Source organism: Diceros bicornis, chromosome 18 (genome assembly GCF_020826845.1).
Source record: "Diceros bicornis minor isolate mBicDic1 chromosome 18, mDicBic1.mat.cur, whole genome shotgun sequence".
NCBI lineage: Eukaryota > Metazoa > Chordata > Mammalia > Perissodactyla > Rhinocerotidae > Diceros > Diceros bicornis.
The window spans coordinates 24,049,130-24,059,049 of NC_080757.1; the positions used below are offsets into that span (position 1 = coordinate 24,049,130).

At 40.4% G+C, this 9,920-nt stretch overlaps 1 protein-coding gene across 1 annotated transcript in view; it reads right to left on the reverse strand.

Annotated features, from left to right (window-relative positions):
• The window catches only part of LOC131417243 (schlafen family member 12-like), a 44,119-nt gene extending 34,666 nt beyond the window's left edge, over positions 1–9,453 (reverse strand). Inside the window, 1 exon segment of the mRNA XM_058560397.1 lies at positions 8,738–9,453. The gene's annotated coding sequence lies outside the window, so the exon portion shown is untranslated.
• Between the last annotated feature and the right edge of the window lie 467 nt (positions 9,454–9,920).

The window sequence follows — 9,920 nt, forward strand, 5'->3', positions numbered from 1 at the left end:
CTGATGTTTAGTGCATACATGTTTATAACTATCACATAGTCTTGGTGAATTGATCCTTCTATCATTATATAACGTCCTTCTTTGGCTCTTGTAACTATTTTTGACTTAAAGTGTCCTTTGATATCAGTGTAGCCACCTCTGCTCTCTTTTGGTTACTATTTGCACAAAATAACTTTTTCCATCTTTCAATCTTCCTCTTTTTGCTGAGGAAGATTGGCCCTGAGCTAACATCCATGCCCATCTTCCTCTATTTTGTAGGTGGGACACTGCCCAAGCATGGCTCGATGAGGGGTGCGTAAGTCCATGCCCGGGATCCAAAACTGCAAACCCTGGGCCTCTGAAGCGAAGCATGTGAACTTAACCACTACATCACAGGGCCAGCCCCTGCTGGGTATTTTTTTTTAAATCTATTCTGCTAATCTATGTCTTTTGATTGGGTAAAATAATCCATTTACATTGAAAGTAATTACTGATAGGGAAGTAAATTCTGCCATTTTGTTACATGTTTTCTATAGGTTATAGATTTTTTTGGCCCTTATTTTCTCCCTTACTGCATTCCTTTGTGTTTAATTAATTTTTTTCTGCATAGTTTACCTTAGGTTTCACTCTCGGTGTTGTATGTTCTATGAGTTTGGACAAACGTATAATAACATAATGCAATAATAACATAATAATAACATGAATAGTATTATACTATCACACAGTGTTTTCACTGCTCTAAAAGTCCTCTGTGCTCTGCCTCTTCATTCTTCCCCAACCTCCAATCCCTGACATCCACTGATCTTTTTACTATCTCCACAGTTTTGCCTTTTCCAGAATGTCATATAGTTGGAATCATACAATATATAGCCTTTTCAAATTGGCTTCTTTCACTAAGTAATATGCATGTAAGCTTCCTCCATGTATTTTCATGGCTTCATGGCTCATTTCTTTTTAGCACTGAAGAATATTCCATTGTCTGGACATACCACAGTTCCTCATTCACCTACTGAAGGACATCTTGGTTGCTTCCAAGCTTTGGCTATTATGAATAGAGCTGCTAAACATCCCTGTGCAGGTTTTTGTGTGGACATAAGAATTCAACTCATTTGGGTAAATATCAAAGATCATGACTGCTGGGTTGTATGGTAAGAGTATGCTTAATTTTGTAAGAAACTGCCAAACTATCTTCCAAAGTGGCTGTACCAATTGACATTCCCACCAGCAATGGATAAGAGTTCCTGTTGCTTCACTTCCTTGCCAACATTTGGCGTTGTCAGTGTTCCAAATTTTAGCCATTCTAATAGGTGTGTAGTGGTATCTTGTTGTTTGAATTTGCATTTCACTGATGACAAATGATGGGGAGCATCTTTTCATATGCTTATTTGCCACCTGTACATCTTCTTTGGTAAAATGTTTGTTAAGGTCTTTGGCACATTTTGTAATCGGGATGTCTTCTTATTGTTGAGTTTTAAGAGTTCTTTGTATATTTTGGATAACAGTACTTTATCGGATACATCTTTTGCAAATATTTTCTCCCAGTCTATGCCTTGTTTTCTCATTCTCTTGATGATGTTTTTTGTAGAGCAGAAGTTTTTAATTTTAATGAAGTCCAGCTTATCAAATTCTTTATTTCATAGATCGCACCCTTGGTGTTGTATCTAAAAGGTCATCACCATACCCAAGGCCACCTCGGTTTTCTCCTACACTGTTTTCTAGGAGTTTTATAGTTTTGAATTTTATTGTTAGGTCTGTGATCCATTTTGAGTTAATTTCTGTGTCTAGATTCTTTTTTTTTTTTTTTTTGCATGTGAATGTCCAGTAGTTCCAGCACCATTTGTTGAAGAGACTATATTTGCTCCATTATATTGCCTTTGCTCATTTGTCAAAGACTAGTTGATCATATTTATGTGGGTCTATTTCCGGGTTCTCTATACTGTTCCATTAACCTATTTCTGTTCTTTCACAAATACCATGCTGCCTTGATTACTGTAGCTTTATTGAAGCTATAGTACTTTCTTGAAGTCAGGTAGTGTCAGTCCTCCAACTGTGTTCTTCTTCAATATTGTGTTGGCTATTCAGTTTGTTGATATCCACAAAATATCTTCTGGGATTTTGATTGGGATTGTATTGAATCTATAGATCAAGTTGGGAAGAAGTGACATCTTGACAATATTGAGTCTTTCTACTGATGAACATGGAATATCTCTTCATTTATTTAGCTATTCTTTGAGTTCTTTCATCAGAGGTTTACAGTCTTCTTCATATAGATCTTTTACATATTTTGTTAGATTTGTACCTAAATATTTCATTTTTGCAGTGCTAATGTACATGGTATTGTGTTTTTAATTCCAAATTCCACCTGTTTATTGCTGGTATATAGGAAAGTGACTGACTGTTGTACATTAACCTTGTATTCTGCAACTTTGCTATAATTGCTTATTAGTTCCAGGAGTTTTTGTTTTCCTTTTGTTGTTGATTCTTTTGGATTTTCTACATAGATGGTCGCGTTATCTGCAAACAGATACAGTTTTATTTCTTCCTTCACAATCTGTATGTATTTTATTCTCTTTTCTAGTCTTATTGCAGTAGCAAGGACTTCCAATACATTGTTGAAAAGGAGGGGTGAGAGAGGACATCTTTGCTTTGTACTTGATCTTAGTGGGAAAGCTTCAAGTTTCTCACCATTAAGTATGTGGTTAGCTGTAGGTTTTTTGTAGATATTATTTATCAAGTTGAGGAAGTTCCCCTCTATTGCTAGTTTACTGAGTTTTTATCATGAATGGCTGTTGGATGTTGTCAAATGCTTTTCCTGCATATACTGATATGAGTATGTAATTTTTCTTCTTTAGCCTTCTGATGTAATGGATTACACTGATCAATTTTCAAATGTTGAACCAGCCTTGCACACCTGGCATAAATCTCACTTGGTTATGGTGTATAATTCTTTTCATACACTGTTGGATTAAATTTTCTAACATTTTGTTAAGGATTTTGGCATATATGTTCATGAGAGATATTAGCCTGTAGTTTTCCCTTCTCGTAATATCTTTTCCTGATTTTGGTATTAGAGTAAAGCTGGTTTCACAGAATAAGTAAAGAAGTATTCCCTTTCCTTCTATCCTCTGAGATTGTTAAAAAATGGTATAATGTCTTCCATAAATGTTTGATATAATTCACCAGCAAACCCATCTGGGCCTGGTGCTTTCTGTTTTGGAAGGTTATTAATTATTGACTCAATTTCTTTGATAGACATAGGCCTATTCAAATTGTCTATTTTTGTGTGTGTGAGTTTGGCAGATTGTGTCTTTCAAGGAATTGGTCTGTTTCATCTAAGTTATCAAATTTGTGGACACAGAATTGTTCATAGTATTCTTTGATTATCTTTTTAATGTCCATGGCGTCTGTAGTGATGTCTCCTCTTTCATTTCTGATATTAGTAATTTGTGTCCTCTCTCTTTTTTTCTTAGTTAGCCTGGCAAGAGGCTTATTGCTTACATTAATCTTTTCAAAGAACCAGCTTTTGGTCTTGTTGCTTTTATCTATTGATTTCCTGTTTTCAATTCCATTGATTTCAGCTCTAATTCTTATTACTTCTTTTCTCTGCTTACTTTGGATATAATTTGCTCTTCTTTTTCTAGTTCCCTTTGGTAGAAACTTAGATTACTGATTTTAGATCTTTCTTCTTTTCTAATATATACATTCAATGCTATAAATTTCCCTCCAAACACTGTTTTTGCTGCATCCCACAAATTTTGATAAGTTGTATTTAGTTCAAAATAATTTTTAATTTCTCTTGAAATTTGTTCTTAGAGTCATGTAAATTTGAAGTATATTGTTTAATATCCACATAGTTTGGGATTGTCTAGTTATCTTTCTGTTATTTATTTCTAGCTTAATTCCATTGTGGTCTGAGAGCAGACACTGTATTTTTTCTCTTCTTTTACATTTGTTAAGAAGTGTTTTATGGACTAGAATGTGATCTATCTTGGTGAATTTAATTGATTTTTGTAGTGATATGTTTTAGTTTCCTTCTCATTTCCTTTTGTGTATATTCTACACATTTTTTTGCAGGTACCATAGAGATTACTTATAACATCCTAAAGTTATGATAATCTGTTTTAAATTGATACCAACTCATCTTCAATTGCATAGAAAAACTCTACTTCTTTACAACTCATTCCTCCCTCACTTTATGTTACTGATGTCACAACTTGTATCTTTATATACTGTGTACTATTAAAATATATTTATAATTTTTTACATACTTGTCTTTTAAATCCTGTAGAAAATTAAAAATGGAGCTACAAACCAAAATTACAATAATACTTGTTTATATATATATTTGTCCATGTATTTTCCTTTACCAAAGACTTTTATATTTTGATATAGGGCAGGTCTAGTGGTAACAAACTCCCTCAGCATTTGTTTGGGAATATCTTAATTTCTCCTTTATTTTTGAAAGACAGTTTTGCCAGATATAGAAATCTCAGTGGATAGGTTTTGTTTTTTCTTTTAGCATTTTAAATCCATCACCCCACTGCCTTCTGGCCTCCAAAGTTTCTGCTGAAAAATTGGCTGTTAATCTTACTAAAGATCCCTTGTACACAATGAGTTGTTTCTCTCTTGCTGCTTTCAAGATTCTCTTTGACTGTGGCTTTTAATTGTTTGATTATAGTGTGTCTTGATGTGGGTCTCTGAGTTTATCCTACTTGGAATCTGTTGGGCTACTTGATCTGTAGATTCACATCTTTCATCAAATTTAAGAAGTTTTCAGCCATTATTTCTTCAAATAATCTCTCTGCTTCTTTCTCTCTTCTTCTTCTGGACTCCCATAATATGTATATTGGTCCCTTTGATAGTATTCCACAAGTCTGTAAGGCTTTGTTTGCTTTTCTTCATTTTTTTTTCCTGCTCCTCAGCCTTGATAATTTCAATTGTCCTCTCTTAAAATTCACTGATTTTTTTCTTATACCTTCTCACATCTGCTGTTGAACCTCTCTAGTGATTTTTTTCAATTCAGTTATTGTATTTTTCAGATCCAGAGTTTGTTTTCTTCTTATAATTTCTATTTTTTTGTTGATATTCTCAATTTGCTCATATATTATTGTCCTGATTTCTTTTGTTCTTTGTCCATTTTTTTCCTTTAGCTCTTTGAGCATACATAAGACAGTTGTTTCAAAGTCTTCATCTAGTATGTCTAATATCTGGGCTTCCTCAGGGACAAGTTCTGCCATTTCACTTTCTTCTTTTGCATGGGCTATGTTTCCTTGTTTCTTTGTATCCCTTGTGAGTTTTTGTTGAAAATTGGGTGCAGCCATTTCTTCCAGTCTTTGAAGGCTGGCTCTGTGCCAAGGCAGTCCTTCACTGATTAGCTGGGCATGCTCTGAGCATAGGAAATCAGCCTCACATGAAAGCTTAAGGTCTTCTCAGGTCTTTTCTGAACATGAGTCCTGCCTGTGACTTTCTCAATTCCTCCATGCCCATGGCTTCTTTTCAATGTCATCATTTCCCAAAGAATCTCACCCCAGCTCCTGCTCCAAGCTTTAGATGGTTATTTTATGTCTCCAGCTCTCATCTTTTGTCCCAGGCATCTGCAAGTCTATAGTCTCCTTGCAACTTTCATGAGCAGTGCCTGCCACTTTTCGCCACCTGAGCTCTGAGTTAGGTGATACAGAGACCAATCCCTCAAGCAGCCCCACACAGGATAGAACACTGCAAAAAAACACTGTTCTGCCACTGCTTAAGGGAGGGCACTGGGAACTGGGCTGCTACCTCCTCCAGACCAAGACCTTGCCATGCCCGGGAGGAGTGGAGGCAAGGACAAGTAAAAACTTCATGAAATTTCCTACAGTTTTGAAGGTAGCATTTTCTTGACTGGGCATCTACTTGGTTGCTTTAGACCTTTGACTATTGGTTCAGCCAGTTTCTGCTTGTTTTTTATGTTTCCATGGGGAAATGAAGGGTTAGGGCTTCCTAGTCCACCGTCTTGCTGACATCACTTCTGTAATCATTTCTTAATATTGATTCTGATTTGCTAATATTTTAAGATTTTGCATCTATGATCATGAGTGAGATTGTCTCAAAATTCTTCTTTCTCATATTATTCTTGACAGATGTTGGTATCAAGGTTATAGTAGCTTCACAAAATGAGTTGGAAATGTAAGCTATTTTTTATTCTTTTAACATTTTACCCAACACGACGAGTTTTTTTCAGTGGGAGAGTTTGTCATGGTCTGCCATACTGCCAGACACGAAAATAGATAAACAGTTTTGAATCTTGCTTTTCCACGTAATAATATATCATACATAGTCATTTTTGTAAGATAATCATTAGCTATTCTTTAAAAACCTTGTTAACGTCTGCATAATTCATATAGAGTATTAATATACCATTATTTAACTATTCCCCTACATCTGAGAATTGAAGTTGCTTTCAACTGTTCAATATAACTATACTAGGACCTTGGATCAGTTATACTGAGGCTTTGATATGCTAATCACATCTCCTAATTTGCATTGAGTCTACGATCCCTGACAAAGTAGGCAAAGTACTTCAAGTCTCTATACAAATATGGTTCAAACATATGTAAAGATCTTGGGATGGGGAATAGGAGGCCAGAACAAGCAGACAGAAAAGAAGCCAAATTGCCTCGTTTCTGTAGGAATGGAGCCCCACAAGGGAAAAGTCATATAAGTGAAGAAAGAGTCTGAATCTGTGGAAATCAAAGTTCAGGCTAAAACATGAGGTTATACTTGATCTTAGGTGCACAAATAACCTAAAATTGTGTGTGTATATAAAGTGTATACACACAGAGAGAGGTTTCTAAAAGTTGCATTACTGGATCAAGTGATGAAATATTTAAAGATCTTGGTATACATTGGCAAGTGGTTTCCTCAAGAATTATACGAGATTTTTCTCTAGCGACTTTATCTCGGGGAGGATCACAGCGTTCTGCTCTATACCTTTAAAGGGGTGCCAAAAAACTCAGAGCTAAGCCAGAACTAAGCTGCCTCCCTAAGAGATCTGAAGACTTAGTCATTCATTCAAATAGGCCCTGTGGACTGAGTCCCTAACAGAAAGCTTTTGAACATGACCCTGAGGGGTGCCAAAAAAAGAGAAACTAACAGAAGTCTCCACTCTTGGTAGATGAACAACAATAAAGCCAGGTAAGCACAGTCATTTAAGTTTAAAACTTAATAATAGTCTTAATGTGGCATAGTTACACAAAAAAGCAGAGGGAGATGTGTATTCCTGCCATGCTGTCCTTTCTCCATAGTATAATAGCACAATTAGTGTTCTTTAGACCAAACTTCTTCATACTTCTTACACATGAGGGCCGCCTCAAATGTGGGTCCATCTTTCCTGCTGACCTGATAGAAGAGACTCTCCATCTCTATCCCAAAAGTCTGCAGGGAATCAGTTCCACTTACGCCCAGCAACACAGCCCCAGTCCTACTATCTTCTGGTAATGCAAGCCCTGCCAAGCAGCCCCTGCTCTCAATTTCTTCTTGCAGCCTCTGTAACTAGAGTCCTCTCACTTTTCCTCCCAGCCCACCTTCTAGCACCTTCTGCATCAGGCCCTGCCATAGGTGAACCCTTTTGGTTCACCCACCATGTGCACATCTCACCCCTAAAGTGCTTAAGGAGGATGCTTTCCCATAACTCGGGGAAACCTGGAACCCACAGGAGCTTGGGCTTATGGGTTAGCATGGGATCCTGGCCATACTAGTCCAACACTGTAGCTATGTAAAACTTTCTATGGTTCAAAACCACTACCTTCAGGCACACATATGGAACAAAATCCTCCGAAAATATGCTGGAGACTGGAGTTTCCAAATCCCTAGGGCCTAAAATACAATTGACCTCACCTTGAACCTTGGATCTAGGTTTACAGATTAGTTGTTTCCTCTGAAATCTTTTATACTTTTGATTATGAGGAAAACTGTATCACACCCAGGTTTGAGATTTAGTCTGTGTTGTAAGCTATTTTAATGGGAAAGGGGACAGCATTCACATCTCCTTAGAGGTATGCCAGAATGCAGGTTGGTGGGAACTGCACAGAAAGGTGGGACGCGAGTGACAAGAACTACCTCCTGGGGAACAAACGCATGGTGCCTTCTTTGGCTCCCCGTACAGCACTTTGTAGTTAGTTTAGGAGGGCATGGTTCTCATCTTTCCCCACTTCTAGATTATAAACCTTGGAAGGGCTCTACAGTGCTTGAGGTCTCTTTCTGGGTCTAGAAGAGAGTTCATCAGTGACTGGTCAGCCACATTTTACGTACAGAGCCCACTCCCCAAATCCCCTCATTTCAGGACTCCAGGAGTGCAGAGTACCTCCAAGGGGCTCTGGAGATCTGCACTTGCCCGACCTGTCCATACAGCACGCTGCTCTTCCCGCCTCACGAGCCCCCGCTGTGACACTGAAGAACCCGCAGCCTCCTATCCCCAAGGCTCTTTAAGGCACTTCCGGGCCCAAGCAGAGGCAGACGTCCTGCCCTGACCCCAACCTCGCAAGTGTCCGGATCCCAGTCCTTAAGAGCCCGCAATTTTGGCTAGAAGTTGCTACTGAGACGACAGGCAGAGGGCCAAGGCTCCCAAACCGGAGAGAAACCAGCCAGGGGTCTCCCGGGGAGCGGGGTGGGGGTGGGGCTTGTGCTGGGGGCGCCCCACCACGTCCGGGAGCCAGCAGACTAGACCTCAGGGGGATAAGAAGCTGAAGTTCGAATATTTGGCAATGGAAGGGGCCAAACTTACCCGCGCGCTGCTCCCGGGCCGCACGATCCCTTACAGCAGCGAGAGCGCCCCAGCCTGCCGGCGAGCGGGTGAGCGCGCCTGACAGCGCGCCCAGCCAATAGCGACGCCGCCCCGCCTCCCGAAATTGGGCGCCAAGCGACTAGACGAAAAAGGCCTACGTGTCTATCTGTGAGTGACGGCGGGAGCTCTCCCCTTTCGTATTTGCTTATCTGTATTTTCTATATTCTGCATGGTAAAACTAAAAGAATAAAGGTCATTTAAAGAAAACAAAGAAAGAACTCGGCGAGGCGCACGCTACCGTCCCTGTCTGCACGCTCTGCACCGGCTAAGGGGACGCGGGTCCTTCTGCGCACTCAAGTCCCCCCGCGGCAGCCGTTTCCCGCTCTTAGCGCCTCTGTGGCCGAAGTTTCCAGAAACCTGCCTTCTGTTAGCCAATTGACGTTCCAGGAAGTGCCCGCGCGCGCGCAGTGAGCGACCCTGAGCCTTTGCGCGAGTGTCTTTCTTGTGCCTCAGCGCGGCTGAAGAAGGGTCAGCCTCCTGGCGGGGTGAGCCTACGCGGACCCTGCCAGCTCTGCTCGCGTTCCCGGTGCAGCGCTACTGTCCCCTTGCGGAGAAGCTCAGTGGCCGCTGAGGACTGGCGAGAGCTGCTTAAGGCGCAGAGAGGGCGAAGGAGCGAAGAGCTGGCTGCTCCGCTGGAGCAGCATTCGGACGCACACCCCTCGTGGTGTAAGGAGCACCTTGGGCCCTTCTGGGATGATTAGTCCAACCTCCAAAGGCATCTCTCAGGGGATACAGCTCTCCTGCCGCTTTGCTTTTCTCGGGCCCCTTTTTTATGGTAATTATGGTAATACGTGTTTCTTCAGTTCCTCACATCTAAAACCTGTCTCCGGAACCTACAGCTTTTGAAATGCACAGAAGCCATGTTTTAAAACATGATGAGGGGAGGGAGGGAGGGGACGTGGGGGGGGGGAGGAGTAAGGAACTCTCAGCTGTTGAAGTCTCCCTGCCATCAACCTCAGACACGTGGGTGAGAGAAACTTCAGATGATTGGAACTCCAACCTTCAAGCCACACCAGCTGCAAGTGAATGGAACAGAGACAAGGCTTCCCTGCTGTGCGCTGTCTGTATTCGGGGACCTTCAGGATCCATGAGTATAATAAATGGTTATTTTATGCAACTGAGT